This window comes from Sapajus apella, unplaced genomic scaffold, assembly GCF_009761245.1.
Source record: "Sapajus apella isolate SASKATOON/1434 unplaced genomic scaffold, GSC_monkey_1.0 scaffold99, whole genome shotgun sequence".
In the NCBI taxonomy this organism is placed as follows: domain Eukaryota; kingdom Metazoa; phylum Chordata; class Mammalia; order Primates; family Cebidae; genus Sapajus; species Sapajus apella.
The window spans coordinates 3,532,416-3,551,180 of NW_022437039.1; the positions used below are offsets into that span (position 1 = coordinate 3,532,416).

Below are 18,765 nucleotides of genomic sequence, written 5' to 3' on the forward strand. Positions count from 1 at the left end.
CACAACGCCTGGCACATGGCGGAAGCTCAGGGGCTCACAAAGCCAGTCTTCCAAACACAGGGTATGATACGGTTTGGCTGTGTCCCCAACCAAATCTCATCTTCAATTGTAACTCCCACAATTCCCACTTGTCATGGGAGGGACCCTATGAAAGGTAATTGAATCATGAGCGCAGGTCTTTCTCATGCTGTTCTTGTCACAGTAAATACATCTCATTAGGTTTGATGGTTTAATAAAGAGAAGTTTTCCTGCACAGGCCCTCTCTCTTTGCCTGTCACTGACCATGTAAGATGTGACTTGCTCCTTCTTGCCTTCTGCCGTAATGGTGAGGCCTCTCCAGCTATGTGGAACTGTAAGTCCATTAAGCCCCTTTCTCTTCCTAGTATTGGATATGTCTGTATCGGCAGCATTAAAATGGACTAATGCAAAGTATCATCAGCAGACAAGCCCAAGGAGGCAAAAGTGCAGGAGAGAAAGAAGGGTGTAGGGAGGCAGGGGAGGAACCAAAACTGGTTTTGTTAGTGGGTAAGATGCAGAGGTGCCCTTCTGAAGAGCTATGGCTTGGTTCTGTGTGAGAGCAGAGAGTCACACACAGGTTTGAAGCATAACAATAGAATGGCCAGGTTTTAGTTTTCTGTAGGTTCCTCTGAAGGCTGAGTGGAGAATGGGTTTGAGAGGGAGTGAAGCTGGTGGTGGAGAGCGTGGCAGAAGTCAGGAAGCTGTTCTGAGTATTCCAGGCAGGAGATGAGGAGACCCTGATGAGGTAGAAACAGACAGGAGAGATGTGTGGGAGGCATTCATGGACAGGGAGAAGGAGGGCAATGTAGAATGACTTCTAGATGTTAGACTTGGGATGACAGAGGATACAAGCACCCCAGCAGGGAACATGAGAAAAAGAGAGAAGAGACTGCAGAAATGATGTGTTTAGCATGAGATTTTCTTTTAAGAGGCTTGGAGAATATCTCAGGGAGATATCTGGTCAACCATTGTCTTTGTGCATCTAAAGCTCGGAGGAAAACTCTCTCTTGTTTGAGGTTACTGCATTGAGATCAAGTGTGGTGTGGTTTAACTTATTATAGTCAGTCCCTGCAAAGAGATGGTATAGAATGAGACAAGCCAAGGAAAAGGTAGGAGCCAGGAAAGCTTATGGCATTAAAAACATCCCAGCCGCCTGTTATATTTTTGTATTTTTTTTAACCCTGCCTCTGAACTCTTTAAAAGTGAGGCTGATTTGTTTCAGCATCCGTGTTAACTAACACACTATCATACGCAAAGTAGGTGCTTTTATTTTTATTTTTAGAGATAGGGTCTCTGTTTGTCACCCAGTCTGGAGTGCAGTGGCACAATTGTAGCTCACTGCAGCCTTCATTTTCTGGGCTCAGGTGATCCTTCCTCAGCCTCTCAAGTAGCCAAGAATGCATGCACATGCCACCTGATTTTTAAATTAATTTAAAATAAGTTAATTTTAATTTTTAAGCCTAGCCAATTTTTAACATAGTAAATCCAGGGTCTTGTCATGTTTCCCAGGCTGGTCTCGAACTTCTGGACTCAAGCAATTATCCTGCCTTGGCTTCCCAAAGTGCTGGGGTGACAGGTGTGAGCCACCATACCTGGCCAATAGGTGCTTTTAAAAATATTATTGGTTTCTGGACTATTGGTTAAAAGTTTAAAGATTCCCAGTTGCATCACTTCAAAAGGTAGGGAATTTGGTTTAAATCACTGCATTGTTTTCAGAAAAATATAGACTGTAAAAATTTAAAAAAGAATTCTCATGTAAGAGACATTCAAGAAACATAGAAGGGGTAAGGGGTTTGGAGTACATTATTTATTTACTCGATATATATGTATCAATGCTTTCTCTATTCAAGTGATAAGTGTGGGACCCTGTGGGGCAGCGCTGGGTAGGAACTGTCATGAATCACTTAAGCTCACTTGCAGACATTTAGTTTCTTCTTCTGTAAAATGAGGGTAAGAACATCTACTTTTTAGGATTATTGTTCTAATTCATGATAGTGAATACATATGTTAAATATAATTCCTTCTATTTAGTATAAATGTTATTCTAAATCATTGTATTTATTTCATGTCTGGCCTATAATAAGGACTGAAAGAAAACCAGAGAGACAGGCATTCATGGTGCAATCATGATTATATTACCTGTGCTATTCCTCAGCACAGCGCCGTCCTTCCTGAGACCTAAAAGTACTTGGATCTCCGAAACCATTTCCAAACTGGTAAGTGAGGAGCCTTTGTCTAGCATACTAATAAGCCAAGGTTTGTTTTTTGCCTGTAGTTTTCCTTTTGCGAGAGTGAAAAATATATTTTCACTCTTTGTCATTTTAATTAAATCAAGTCTAGGGAAACATGAAACGCAAGTCACATTCTTTTTTCGACGGGAAAACTTTGAAAACCACACACCAGATTGCCAACTGTTAAAATTCATTCATTAAAAGTTCATGGTCTATTGGACTTTTTTTCCTTCAAGCGTTGCATTATGTACATTTCCTATCCGTGTTTATGTGGCAGATTGTCTAACAGATTTCTTGTACAGTGGAGTTACAGAGTCTGCCAGAAAGGCCTCGTTTGGAACCTGTGGCCATCAGTGAAAGGGATTTGGAAATGCCATCTTGTTAGCTACCGGATAATTTAGTAATCATGGCCTAACAGATCCCTCAAGACCAACAATTATATACCTGTTTGAAGCTAATTGGGCTATCCAGAAGTTGGAGTTATATGAATTCTATGTTATAAAAATGTGGTAGGCGTTAGGTGGACTGATAGTACGTCTGGAACCTAGTATTGACTTTCAATCATTTTAATGCACACACTACAGTAGCCAGGATACTTGGTGGAGGTTGGCTGTCATATCAGAGTGCCTGTTTTTAGACCGTGTGCTAATTCTGTGTGTAGCTATATGCATATGAATGCATACTGTATATCTCTACAAGCATGGACACATCACATATTTGTTTACACTTTAAGTTTGCTGATAACAAGTGTTAAAAATCTGAATTCATAATCCAGATTTTGAAACCCGCCTGTATGCCACACCGAAGAATTATGGGAAGGCGTTTATTTTTAGCATTCAGTAAATTAAACCTTTTATTCATCATTCCCAAAGAAGAGAACATCCGTTCTTATTAATTTAAGGAAGGGGAAAGACAACCGTCCAATCGGACCCATGTCTTAGAGCTTGTTCAAGAGAGTGGCATCACACATGCCGTTATCTTCACATCAGTTAATTAATTATCTGTATTACAATAACAAGGTATTTCAGACAAGAGACTTTCTCTCTCTCTTTCTCTCTCTCACATAATAACTTTAGGCACAGTAGTTGGAGTGTTGAGTTCTGATTGCAAAGACAGTTCCCTTAATTCAGTACATTTTCTGTGAATAATTCCTGTTTGTTCATGTGATGTTTTATAGCATGTAACTGATCAGGCATTTTTCTTTTTTCTTTTTTCTTTTTTTTTTTTTTTTTGAGATGGAGTCTCGCTCTGTCGCCAGTCTGGAGTGCAGTCCTGCGATCTTGGCTCACTGCAGCCTCCAACTTCTGTCTTCAAGCAATTCTCCTGCCTTAGCCTCCAAAGTAGCTGGGATTACAGGTGTGTGTCACCATGCCCAGCTAATTTTTTTTATTTTTAGTAGAGATGGGGATTCACCATGTTAGCCATGCTGGTCTCGAACTCCTGACCTCATGATCTACCTGCCTCGGCCTCCCAAAGTGCTGGGGTTACAGGCATGAGCCACTGCACCCGACCAGGCATTTTTCAATCACAGCACTTTTGACATTTCAGGCTAGATGAATTCATGTTGGGGTATGGACATTTCTGTGCATCATAGAATGTTTAGCAGCATTCCTAGACATTACCTGCCCATAGCACCCCGTGCGGTTGTGACAACCACAAAAGCTCCACGTTTCTTCTTCCCTCCAAATGTCACCTGGAGGACAAAATTACCCCTGACTCAGAACCTGTCTTGTCTACTCACGAGGCTATCTTTAGGTTATCCATTGAAAAAAATGTTAAAATGAAAGTATATGTGCTGAAGTTGCATTCACCCTGCAGTATTTCTTCTGTGCCTTCAACCACCTTGTCCTACTAAATGTTCCCCAAATATAAGATACATTTGTAGCCTCTATTTTTGTACTGGTTCTAGATAATATGTTTCATTTCGAGTTGAGAGAAAGCAGCCATTTTCAGTCATTTTAAATTTGATTAAGATTTAATGAGAAGAGGAAAAAAAGGCATACATTTTCGTCAACTCATTTCAGCAGATGTGTGGATGCTTTTATATAAACCTACACTGAGAAAGAAGATAGGGGGTATCTTTGGGATAGAAAGACATAAAGTTCTATGTTTCTGCCATTGTAAGTATATGTACATCATACAGGTCTGGAATAAAAAATTCAGTGTTTCTATGACTTCACAAATCACAGAAGAACAAGGAGGAGAGGAATGGAGACTAGAACAGGTCAAGGGCTGCAGGTAGAATACAGTAGCTTCGCTGGATGGTTCCACATTAAAGTCTCAGAATTAAGTTATTCGGTCATCAACTAATTCTGAAAGAAATCATGCCTGTTTCTCATGTCTACCTTTACTGCCTTCTTTGGGGCATCCAGATGTTTCAAAGGCCTGAAAAGTAACAATTATTTTGCATGAATTGCAGTGGCTTTGTTTCGGGGTAGAACATTCCAGGCTGTGCGTTTCTTTGGAAGGCAGGCGTCTGATGAGGTGTTGCCAAAGGCTCTGCGTAAACGTTTGCTTTCTGTGGATGGAGGCTAAGAGCTGAGTGGTTTTATTTTTCCTATAAACAGCTGCTTCCTTTCAGTTGGCTGAATTGGAGGATTTATTCCCTTTTCCACTGCACACAGAGCCTTATGCTGGGCCCTGGGATGTGCAAAGACTGGCATTGAAAGGAAAAGTCATCCTGTCTTTCGGTGTTTGGCGTCAACACTGGGTTAATTCTTCAATGTTGCATTCTGGAATGTTGTTTAAGAATGTTTTTGTATTCTTCGAATTCAAGCATACTGGAAAGAAGAGGTACCTGGTGGCGCATATTTAATTAGCAACACACTACAGTTCCTATCCGGATCTCACTAATGAAGGGGGCATGGCCCCACTGCCCCCTGAATCTGCAGAAACGTGGCTGTGGCAGGCAGTACTCAGGAAGGTTTTGAGAAGCATGTTTCCCCTTCATTTCTCCAGATGCTGTAAAGCTTGATGCTAGGTGATGCCACGTTGGGAGAGAGCTGTGTGCGTGGAGTGCATTGCATTAGTTCCCTCCTGGAATTGCTTTTATTGGATTGCAATTCAGGGTAATATTAAGAACCCATCTTTAAGGAGATAGCAAGAAACAGGCATGCCTTCTGTGCCTCTATGAGGTGGTGGTGGGGATATTTACATCACAGGTCCTCTGGCACAGTGACTATAAATGCAGGATTCCCTCTGTTATCAGACCACCTGGGTCCAAATCCCAGCTCCACTTTTTAATGACTTGACTCTTATGAACATTTGCCTCCTCAACTATAATGTGAGGGAAATAATACTGCCCACATCACAGAGTGGTGAGGCTCCTGATAAACACAGTGAGTTAATCACTCACCTGCACTGAATGCTCAATAAATTGTCACTATCCTGCTTGTTACATGATTAAACCTGTTTGCTCCAACCTTGAGGAATAACTGTGCTCATTTTATTGGTTATATATTGGTTTATTTTCATAATATAGGTACCCAGAATGGTGTATATCAACCATAAGATTTGCTTCCTTGCCAATTGGTAGGAAAGCCAGCATGAAATGTCCTCTACCTAGCCAACATAGAGTGCTTTGAGGTTTGCGTGTGGGTATTAACTTCATTCCTGGCTTCAGTATGTTTCCAACCCCTGTTTCCATTTATTTACTTATGTCACCTCTTAACAAGATAAATAAATGTATTTTATGTTGCTGTATTGTGTTTGTCAGTATGAGCCAAATGAATCCTTTCCGGACCTGCAGTGGCAGGGGAATGAGTAATAAATAGATCTAGTTATAGATATATATCCTCTCAGATATTGATCTTCTCTTATTTTTTATATCCCCTGAACAACAGGGGCCACAGACTCAAACATCTAAGCAGATAGCATGAATGAGGAAAATGGACCCAGTTTAAGACACTGGGGATTAGTGGCAACTGCTGTGAATAGACAGGAGAGTTTCCATTCTCGGGCCACATCTCCAGATTTCCTCACCATCGAGTGTCTTGATTAATCCCAAGTCCACTCTTCCTCGCTCATCTCGTGTCTTTGCATTCAACATAGTATTCTTTTGATCCAGTGCGTCCTTGCATATTTTGCTAAAACTCTACCTACTATTCTTTTATTTTTTTAATTTTTGAAGCAAAATAGCATGTTCTGAAGTAGCCTAAAAATGTGTCTACACAAAGCGTTCTGTGAGTATAAAATAATGACTAACAATTATGGTCATATCAACCTTAGGAATAGTGGTCACTGACATTTATGAGCACCTGTTATGTTCTGCCTAACTACGTTGTGTGCGTTACGTGAATCTTTCACTTTGAACCTCAGAAGGTAGGTATTCATCTTATCTCCATTGTTGTCACTAGGAATATGGAGATGCAAGAGAACGGAGGGACACAGTCAGGAGAAAATCCACTTGCTCAATGCTCCCACCTCTGAGCCTCCTGGGTGTGACTTCCCAATGAAGCTGCTGTGTGTTTTGTAGGTATGACCACATTCACCTGGAAATAGTTCACTACACTCTATCTAACCTAGATACTTCCTGGTCATCTTTCCAGACTCAACTCTGTGCTATCACCTGCCTTAGAAGCCTTCCCTGACCACCCCTGACTGGGGCAGGTGTCCCCTCTTATGCTGCTTGGTTCACACCACCACAGAGCACACACCAGTTTTATGAGCAACTTTTGGCCTCATGCTGCTCTTTCTTCCATGACTCCATCCATCCATGAGTACATCCATGGCTCCTTCCTTCTGCGACTTCATCCATGGGGCCTTCCTTCCATGTTTCTCTTCCTTCCACATCTCTCTTCCTTCCAGGACTCCATCCATGACCCCTTCCTTCCATGACCCCATCCTTGACCCCTTCCTTCCATTACTCCATCCATGAGCACTTCCTTCCATGACTCCATCTGTGACCCATTCCTTCCATGACTCCATCCGTGGATCCTCCATGACTCCATCCATGAGCCCTTCCTTCCATGACTCCATCCATGACCGCTTCCTTCCACGACTCCATCCGTGACCCTTCCTTCCATGACTCCATCCATGGGCTCTTCCTTCCATGACTCCTTCATTGCTCCTTCCTTCCATTACTCCGTCCTCCCAAGGGTCCACCCTTCCATGACTCCAGTGCCATATTTTATAGGCATCAACTCTTGGAGAGAAAAAGACTCTCTGAGAAGCATCTACCAGAGATGTACCTAGAGTTCATTAAGTAATGCCTGAAGAACAGGAGCCACAGATTCCTGTATCTAAACAGGTAGTATCAATGAGAAAAATGGGCTCAGTTTAAGACAATAGGGAAAGATGGGAACTGCCATAAATAGACGTGATATTTGACTACAGGTGGTTCACAGTTTAGCCTCTGCAGTTAGACTGCATGGAAGTGGATCCTTGTGTCTTATCTCACTACTTGTGTGACCTGGGGTAATAAAGAGCCTCTCTGTGTCTCAGTTGCCACATCCATGAAATGAAGAAAATAATGATGCCTACCCCAGGGGGTTCCCGAGTGGATATGAGATGGTGGTCATAAAACCCTTAGCACAGAGCTTTGCACCTAGAAGTTGCTCGTTAAATTAGTTTCTCTTCTCCATGCTTATTATAACTTCTGTAGTGATGTTCAGCATTGCTTTGGGGCAGCACTGCAGGCAATTAAATTGTCTTTCTTTCATTCTCATTTCCTCCTCTTATTCCACAGGTATGTAGTGCACAGTTATTCTAAACTGGGGCACAAAATAGACAAAGACCCTGACTTTCTTTCTTTTTGTTATTATACTTTAAGTTCTCGGGCACATGTACATAATATGCAGGTTTGTTACATAGGTATACACGTACCATGGTGGTTTGCTGCACTCATCAACCCATGATCTGCATTAGGTATTTCTCCTAATGGTGTCACTCCCCTAGTCCCCCACCCCCACAACAGGCCCCAGTCTGTGATGTTCCCCTCCCTGTGTCCATTTATTTATTCTCATTGTTCAACTCGCACTTATGAGTGAGAATATGTGGTGTTTGGTATTCTGTTTCTATGTTAGTTTGTTTAGAATGATGGTATATGCAAATCAATTAGAAAATCTAGAAGAAATTAATAAATTCCTGGACACATACACGCTCCCAAGACTAAACAAGGAAGAAGTTGAATCCCTGAATAGACTAATAACAAGTTCTGAAATTGAGGCAGTAATTGATAGCCTACCAACCAAAAAAGGCCCAGGGCCAGATGGATTCACAGATGAGTTCTACCAGAGGTACAAAGAGGAGCTGGTACCATTCCTTCTGAAACTATTCCAAATGATAGTAAAAGAGGGACTCTCCCCTAACTCATTTTGTGGAAGCCCCTGACTTTCTAGAGCTTATTGATTCCACTGATGTTGTCTGTAAAGGCAGCTCTGAGCCTCATGTGACTATTTAAATTTAAATGTAAAAACTTAGTGCCTCTCTGTTCATATTGGCAAAGACTTGGAGCCAACCCAAATGCCCATCAATGATAGACTGGATAAAGAAAATATGGCACATATAAATCATGGAATACTATGCAGCCGTAAAAAAGGATGAGTTTATGTCATTTGCAGGGACATGGATGAAGCTGGAAATCATCATTCTCAGCAAATTAACACAAGAACAGGAAACCAAACACCACATATTCTCACACATAGGCGGGAGTTGAACAATGAGAACACATGGACACAGGGAGGGGAACATCATACGCCAGGGCCTGCCAGAGGGTTGGGGGCTAGGGGAGAGATAGCATTAGGATAAATACCTAATGTAGACGATGGGTTGATGGGTACAGCAAACCACCATGGCACGTGTATACTTATGTAACAAACCTGCATATTCTGCACATGTACCCCAGAACTTAAAGTATAATAATAATAATAATAATAAGTTCAGTGCCTCAGTGGGATTGGTCACATTTCAAATGCTTAATGAGCCACACAGGGCTAGAGGCTACTGTATTGGATAGCAGAGATACGAGTTTTCTAGAGCTGCCATAGTGAAACAGCATAGACTGCTTGGCTTAAGCAATAGGAACTTGTTGTCCCTCAGCTCTGGAGGCTGAAGTCCAAGGCCAAGGTGTCAGCAGGGTTGGTTTGTTCTGAGGCTTTGCTGCAACATTGATTACCACCTGTGGAGGTCTGTTTTGCAGACCCTGACTTAGTGACAGATGAATAAATACATTTTTTCATACCAGAGCAGAGTGTAAGAGTTGGGCTAGGGATGGTTATTAGCTGGTTTCAGAGGGCAATTGCAACTAACCAACCATAACTCCTTGTTCCTTTTTGCGTTTATTCAGTACAGATTTAATAATAGAGGTTCTAAGTTAACATGCTTATAGATAATTAACGTGGTTAAAATAAGTGATTTCACAAATGATGAAAGGTATCTGTTTCAGGGCCTAGAATAAACACCATTACTGTGTAATTCCCCTTCGACCTCCCCCTGAGAGGACCATCCGGCACAATATTTACATGCATAAACAAATTACAGTAGGGACAAGGAAATGTGGGGTAAACAGATTTAACTGGGGAAGCTTTTATTACCCTAATCTTTACTCTGTGACTTAATGCTCTAATATAAGAACTGGCTGCCTTCAGCCAGTCTCACGGAAGCCTTTTGACCTTCCAAAAGGTTTGAGACTATAATCTATAACTTCTCTAATATGTCCCTTAATATTTTGCCAGCCACCCCAAGTGAATCCCAACACTTTGCTGCTTTTTGGTAGATGGCTGTCTTTTCCCTGGGTTTTCAGATGGTCTTTCTTTGTGTCCTTATGTCCTTGCAAAGGCAGCAGTCATGTTGGATGAGGGCCCACCCTATTACCTCATTTTTACTGAATCACCTCTTTAAAGACCCTCTCTCCAAAAACAGTCACATCCTGATGTATGGCGGGTTAAGGCTTCAATATACAAATTTAGGAGTTGGGGAGTATGCCGTTCAGCTCATCACAACAGGATAGAACATTTTTTATATTTACAGATGGTGGCTCATGCCTACAGTTGTATCACTTTGTGGGGCCAAGGCAGGTGGATCTCTTAAGCCCAGGAATTTAAGACCAGCCTGGGCAACCTAGCAGAACCAAGTCTCTACTAAAAATAAAAAAATTTGCTTGGTGTGATGGTATGTTCCTGTAGTCCCAGCTATTCGGGAGGCTGAGAAAGGAGGATCACCTTAGCCTGGGAGATTAAGACTGCAGAGAGCTGAGATCACTCCACTGCACTGTGACCTGGGTGACAGAGTGAGACCTCCATCTGAAAAAGGAAGAAAAAACTTAAACAAATAAATGCCCATGTTATTTACTAATACTCAATATATGCTTTAACCCAGCACTTCACTCAAATGTTGCATTCTCCTGCCTGAGAGGTGTTGATAGAGTGACCTTAGGAAAGTGTCTTCGTCTATGGTTCAACAATGAATTGAACTTGAGTGAGAAGAGACACATACCTTCTCTTTCCCTCCCTCCCCTTGCTTCTTCCCATTTCCATGTTCAGTCCCTGACTCTTCTCTCACACTGTTTCTCCTCATATACTAGCTGTTATTCTAGGCCTTATTTGAGAAGAAGAAGAAAATATATTTACCCTTAAGAAAACTTCAGTCAACTGGGGTGTGAGAGACCTTGACAATCTAACTACAGAATATTGCCACAACTGCTGAGACAGAAGCAGGGGAACATGAAACAGGATTCCTTGGAAGAGAGATGTCACTCCTGCTCAGCCGTTACATGGGAAAGGCTGCAGAGAGAAGGTATCTCCTCTACATTCAACCTTGTCCTTCAGCAAGCCCCTTAGCCTCCCATTGGGTGGCCGGCAACATAGAAACAGCACCTCTCTGTTAGAGGGCAGGAGTTCTATGAATGCAATTATTAATCACTGTTATGCTGTTATAAACTCTCACCATGAAACTATGACACACTCCTTCTCCTTTCCTGGACCAATAGTATTCAAAAGTCTTCCTGTCCCAAGCTTATCATATAGACAGGTAACTTATATCACCGTAAATTTATGATGACTTTGTAATCAAGTGTTAATGGTCTCCCGCACTTCGCAGAGCAGGAGTGGAGGGGGCAGTTGCAGCTCGTAATGGCCATATTTGTTTTTATTTTATGATTACGTTTCTTCCATCTCTAGTTCCAAAAAGGGTTTGAGATGGCTTGTGGTAAAGGTGCAGATTCAATAAACCGTGAGATTATTAAAAGAAATTACATGTGAGCCTCGTAATGAAAGAACGAGGGGGAGGATGGTCAGAAAATATTCAAAGAAATCTTCAGATTTCATTTATTTCAGTTGATTAAGCATCTTAGGCTAAAGCTAGCCACTGGAACTGAGCACAAAGCTTCTATCTAAGGATTCTGATGAAATGGAAAGACAGGGAGAAAGAAGAAAAGAAGCAAAGATTATACGCTTTTATATGTCTAGCTATGTTGCTCTCTTTTTTAAACAATATTTATTTAGCACCTACTCTGTTGCTGGGATTTTTGATACATGATGAGGAGTGGAGGGAGAAAGAGGTAAATACTACTAAGACCAAGTCCTTTCAGATACAATAATGGCTTGTGCAAAAGTCTAGAGGTAAAAGAGAATTCTGTATTTTTAGAAAAGAACATGAATTTGTGTGTGTGTGCATGTGTAAGAGGGTGCATCTATTCAAGCTTTGTTTTCCCCCCTAGAGACAGGGTCACACCCTGTCTTCCAAGCTGGAGTGCATTGGCATGGGCATAGCTTACTGCCGTCCTGAACTTCTGGGCTCAAGCAATCTTCCCACCTCAGCCTCTAGAGTGGCTGGGATTATTCAAGTTTATCATTGATGATTGGGAAGAGCCACAGTCAATGAACCCAGACACCAGATAACTTAGGGCCCTGTTAAGGCAAGTTAAGGAGTTTAGCTTTTACTTTAAGGACAATTGAGAACCATTGAAGTGGATCCAATTTTCTATTTAGAAAGATAATTCTCCCTGCAGTGTGGAGAATGGATTGCAGTGGAAGGAGACAGGAGAAGAACATCAGTTAGACGGCTGTTGCAGGTGGATGGGCACTTTGGGTGGGAATAATGGCTATGGGAATGAAGAGAACTGAATGGATCTGTGAGATACAGAGCAAGAGAAACAATTTATTTAACTTGTAGATGGATTGTCCATGAAGAGTGAAGTTAGGAGAGGGAGCAACGTGGACTCTCGAGTTTCATTCTGGTATCTTCTAGTTGGATACATGTACCATTTAATGAGATGGTAGAATTAGAAGAAAGAGAAAGTCTTGAGTCTTAGTGAAAAGATGATGTGTCAACATGTAGGTGTGATGCCTGAAAGGTTTAGAAGACACTTAGGAGAAGATAGATATTACATAGGCAGCTGAGTATAAGAATCCGACACTGAGAAGTGAGAGGGGATTGGTGACATATTTGGGAGCCTTGGAGTATACAAAGTTTTTAAGCCATGGGAATTGATGGGGCCCTCTAGGTAGAGTTTGAAGAATAGAAGTAGAAGAGGCTGGCTGCGGTGGCTCATGCCTATAATCCCAGCACTTTGGGAGGCCGAGGCAGGTGGATCACAAGTGCAGGAGTTCGAGACCAATCTGACCAACACAGTGAAACCCCATCTCTACTAAAAATAGAAAAATTAGCTGGGCATGGTGGTGCCTGCCTGTAATTCCAGCTACTCGGGAGGCTGTGGTAGGAGAATCGCTTGAATCCAGGAGGTGAAGGTTGCAGTGAGCCGAGATCACACCATTGCACTCCAGCCTGGCTGACAGTGAGACTCTGTCTCAAAATTAAAAAAAGAAAGAAAGAAAGGGGGGGGAGGGAAGGGGAGGGAGGGAGGGAGGGAGGGAGAGAGAGAGAAAAGAAAGAAAGAGAGAGAGAGAGAGAGAAAGAAGGAAAGAAAGAAAGAAAGAAAAAGAAAGAAAAGAAAAGAAAAGAAAAAATCCGAGACTTCTTTGGACCCCAACATTGAGAGGTTTCCCAGAGGGGAAAGAATTTATAGGAAGGTCTAAGCATCAGTAGCTAGAGATGTCAGAAAATCAGCAGAAAATAGTGGTGTTATGGAGGCAAAAGGAAAACCATGTATCATTAGAGCCTGTGACAGAGTGACAATAAGGTCCTTTGCCAATGGGAGCCATGGCATTGAATGATGTACTCAAGGAGAACTCAGCGTGAGAGAAGATGACAGCCCAGGACACATCTCTGGGCTCTTGTGTTAGTTTTGGTTGACTATGAATTTCCGGAAGTCCCCTTGCAATAGCTTTGATTTGAGATGGAGAGAAGTGTTTGTACCTTCCATGATGCACTGTGAATGACTGACTACTGTTCCAAGCTTCTTAACTGTGACTTTAATAATCTGAGCTCTAGCTCCCATCACCGTTCCTGCAGTGTCCCAGGACTCATTAAATCGCTGGGGGTACTCAAAGACCTCCCAATTAAGGACCGGTTTTATGATCATAGTTGAAATCCCGGAAATTATTGCCTCTTTGAGACACAGGAGTAGGTGCTGGTATCTGCTAGGATGAATGATAATGTGGACCCTGATGATTTGCTGTCCTTCATCGTTTGATCTGCTTTAATAACCAGAGAGTAATTAGTCCATTGTTGTGTGCAGCTAGGTGTTACAAATGGAGTTGTAAATTCAGTGCCTTAGAAAAAAATGTGGGTATTAGTTTCTCCCCTGCAATTCAATTTACAAATAGTTCTGGAGCAAAGTGGGAAGCAGCCCAGGGTGCCCTCTCAGAGATGACATGTGTGGTCATGTACATGCTTAAACACATCAGTGTGCACATACATACATAGGCTCGTGTTCTCAAAACTGATCAAAAATAAGAATCCATCTGATGTAACTTCTTTGTGGCACATTTTTAAATGAAGAAATTGAAGCTGATGGCATCCAGGGCTGGGGAAGTTTGGAGACGGGAACAGAAAATTTTGCAATTGGATTTCCAGCACTAACTGTGTCCAAACTCAGCCCCTCCTTGTACAGCAGAACTCTGTGTTGTGCTGAGCTCTGGAAATTCGTCTGCAGCATGAAGTTTTTTACCTGGCTGGCATCACTCAGGACCACAGAGGGAGCATGCATGCTGGTTAAGGATCTGGAATTCGAGACTGCCTGCGTTCTCAGTCTGGCTCTACTTTTCACTATTGGTTTGACCTTGGGAAAGATTCTTAATGCCTCTGAGGCTTCATTTTTCCTTCTATTAATGAAGATAGCCATAGAACCAGACTCACTGATGTATTAGAAGAGGCCAATAAGAACGTTTATAGAAGGAGCTTGGCCTGACAGCAGAGATGTGCCTGTGCTAAATGTGTTACTTACTACTCTCACGTCTTCATCACAGTATATAAATGAATATAGATGAACCAGGCGGCAACCATCGGTGTTTCAGAGCAAGAGAATGACAGACATTCAGTATCGTTTCCCAAGTTTATCAAACTGCTTCTGACCACTTGGTGATATGTGCAGAGGCCCCTCAAAGCACAGGGAAAACAGGCTACAGCTGCCAGAGATACACTCATTTGATCTGGGAGTAAGGATTGAAAAACTGGATCTGGTGTTAAAGCAATTACAGATACATGACAGAGTTGCATGTAAAACGGATATGGATTTCTAGAACAAAACACGTACTATCAAATGCATCTTGCCCTTTCAATACTTGATTCCATTTGGGTTTTCCAGAATTCCTGGAGGGTAACATCACTCTCCTCTGGGGACAGCTGATTTTCTCCACAAAATTGTTGATTAAGAGGACTGTGGAAATGTGTGCATACTTCCCAGTAAGCCTTTCTTCTTGTGCTTTATTGAAGATTCCACTAGAAATTCAGTGCTTTGGAAATTGAAGTTTTGAAATCAGCAAATATTCTTTATTCAGGATGCTCATTCGGCTTACCATGATGTCCTTTCAAAAGAGTTTTAATTTTATTTCTCTTCTCTCCATCCCTTCAATATGAATTTAGGTCACCAATAATTTTATTGAGCTTCAAAATAATTTAAACTATTTGAAATGGAAGACACCTAAGAAAAAAGATCACTCTTGAACTGATCAATCACTGACCTATATACCTCATCTAAAATTTTTTAGAGTAATTACCCTATACCTCAGATATCAGAAATATCTTTAAAGATTGATAAGACATCCATATATTCAAACAATATGGATATGCGGAATATAGGAAATATCAATGTCTTTAAGTTCCATACTAAAAAAATCTTGCTTTTTCTCATCAATAGCTACCTAATATTCTATAATGTATGCTGTATTAGATTGCTTGGGGCTGCAACAACACAGTATTACAGACTTGGCAGCTTAGGTAACAAAAATGTATTTTCTAACAGTTCTGGAGCCTGGAAGTCCAAGATTGAGGTGTGAGCAAGATCACTTCCCCCAAAGGTCTCTCCTCTTGGCTTGTACATGGCTATCTTTTACCTATGTTTTTCCATCTGTGTGTGACTGTCTCCTAATCTCTTCTTATAAGAACACTGGTCATATTGGACAACCTATGGGATGGGAGAAAATTTTTGCAATCTATCCATCTGACAAATGTCTAATATTCAGAATCTACAAGAAACTTAAGCAAATTTACTAGGTAAAAAACCACCCTATAGAAAAGTGGGCAAAGGATGTGAACGGACACTACTCAAAAAAAAAAAAAAATACATACGTGCATCCAAAAAACATATGAGAAAAAGCTCACCATCAGTGATCATGAGAGAAATGCAAATCAAAGCCACAATGAGGTACCATTTCACACCTGTCAGAATGGTGATTATTAAAAAGTCAAGAAAAAATAGATGTTGGTGAGGCTGTAGAGAAATAGAAACACTTTAATGCTATTAGTGGTAATGTAAATTAGTTCAACCATTGTGGAAGACAGGGTGGTGATTCCTCAAAGATTTAGAACCAGAAATACCATTTGACCCAGCAATCCCAGTAACTGAATATATATCCAAAGAAGCAGAAATCACTCTATTATAAAGATACTTGCACACACATATTCACAGCAGCACTATTTATAATGGCCAAAAAAATGGAATCAACCTTAGTGTCCATCTATGATAGACTGGATTAAAAAAATTATGGTACATATACACCTTAGAATACTACACAGCCATAAAAAGGAATGAGATCATGTCCATTGCAGACACATGGATGAAGCTGGAAGCCATTATCCTCAGCAAACTAACACAGGAACAGAAAACCAAACACTGCATGTTCTCACAAGTAGAAGCTGAACAATGAGAACAGTTGGACACAGTGAGGGGAACAACACTCACTGGGGCCTGCTGGGGGAGGGTGGGGAGTGGAGAGCATTAAGAAAAAAAATTAATGCACACTGGCCTTAATATCTAGGTGACAGGGTTGATAGGGGCGGAAGACCATCATGGCACACACTGACCTATGTAGCAAACCTGCACATCTATCCCAGAACTTAAAAAAATTAATTAGTTAAATTTAAAGAAAGGAACACCAGTCATATTGGATTAGACCCTACCCTTATGGATTTATTTTAGCTTAATTAACCCCTTAAAAACCTTATTTCAAAACAAGGGCATGTTCTGAGGCTTGAGGGGTTAAGACTTCAACATACAAATTTTGAGGGATAATATCAACCCATGACTTAGGTGTTTGTAGTTTATTTAACTATATTCCCTTCCATGATCTTTCAGGATAATTCTATTTGTTTTGTATTTCTTCAGATTAAACAGTGTCTTATCAAATAATCCAACCATAACACTTGCGCAGCTAGATAAACAGAAATGTTTTGTTGTGATTTGGAATTTTAATTTTGTCTTTTTAGTTCAAAGGAGGAGTGGCTTACGTCCCCCTACTCAGGAATAACATGATTTTGTTTTGACAGAAGCCTTTAATAGAAGATTATTTTTTTTCTCAGTGGCAATCTGCAGAATAATGGGATAATTTTAGGTGAACTGAAGGGCTTGGCGGGCTGCTCTGTTTAAGCTATCTTTGTGCTCATGTCGGGACAGTAATATCATCCAATAAAAGGATGTATGCAATTATATCACCTTTGTGGTAATTATATGGATAGTTAGTTGTTCAGTACATTTGATTATGCTTTGTTCAACAGCCCTTATTGGCTTCTGGTGGGACAAGCTTTGACTGGATCAATGCCCGGGACTTGTATGTTGAATGTTTCACACAATGCATCTTTCTGGAAGCAAAGAACAAAAAAAAAAATAATTGAGGAAAAGGGTCATGATTACCATTCCCTTCTTTTTCCTTTTAACAACATTTTTAATGGACAGTTCCAGAGACAGTTTCACCCTTTGTAAAACCTTTATGTTAGTCATTTGAGAGAAAACCAAGTAATATATGGTTTTGGAACCATTAACACAACACAGAACTCTTTAAAGTGAATATGTGGTGTCCTCCCCTTCTACCCTCTCAGACCTCCAGTCTCACCCTGGGAGGAGCAGAATTTCCACTGAGAGCCTGGTGTGTGCTCTTCTGTATTGTCTCCTTTGCTGATAAAAATATCCGGGAGCATGCTTATACTTTTTAAAGGATTGCCTCATACTCTACATTTTATTCACTAACCTGCCTTTTTCACATGCCATGGTTATTATACACATACACCAATATTAAAAATCGACCTACTCCTTTTTTGTAGCTGCATAGTATTCCATAGTACAGATGCATCACTATTTGTTCAGTCATCCTCCCACTGATGTTCTTTAGATTATTTCTATGTTGGATTTGTTTATTTTTTTTTTCTTCTGTTGAAATAAGCATTGCTATAAGAATCATTTTGTATGTATTTCTTTCATTTTGGTAATTTCTCTTTCTGTTGGGTAAAATTCTCAGAAATGAAATAATCAGTTAAAGGTCACCAATTTTTTAATTTCAACAAATATTACTATGTTTCTACCCCCTTCTCACACACACACACACACACACACACACACACACAATTTAAACAATTAGAAATCTTCCCGACACTATAAACTACTTTTTTTAAAAAAGTATTAAGTATAAATATGGCACATGGTATATTGTTGCTTTAATTTTTATGTTCTTGACTACTAATTATATACAAAATCTTTCCTCTTATATGTTATTTATGTACAATATTTGTCCGTTTTCAATTAATCATTTTCTTGTTAATGTAGATATTCTTTGTATCTTAAAGCTGTTCACCTTAGCTTCTTAAATTTGTTATCAATACATGCCATTATTTACCTTTTCAGTTTATCTGCAAGATCCTTTTCCACTTAAAAGTGGTTTATCATCACTTTTATTAATAACTTAAGGAGCTATCCTTCCCTTATTCAACTTTTATTAAAATACCGTCTTGTTATATTTTATAGTTTTATGCTTTATCTTTAGGTGTTTAAATTTACGTGGAACTTAGATTTGCAAAATTAAGTATTAAATCTAATGTGCATGATTTTTCTTGAAAAGGGTAGTCAGATGAGTCAAAAAACATCATTTTCATATTCCACCTTTTTTAATATTACGTTGTGTGTGTGCGTACTCTCACACACATCACAATCTCTGCCCTCTATTACCTCCGATCAACTCTTGATTTACTG

The 18,765-nt window shown here is 40.5% G+C and overlaps 1 protein-coding gene across 1 annotated transcript in view; it reads left to right on the plus strand.

Moving 5' to 3' along the window:
* Positions 1-18,765, plus strand: part of RBFOX1 (RNA binding fox-1 homolog 1) — a 2,532,432-nt gene that overhangs the window by 1,250,623 nt on the left and 1,263,044 nt on the right.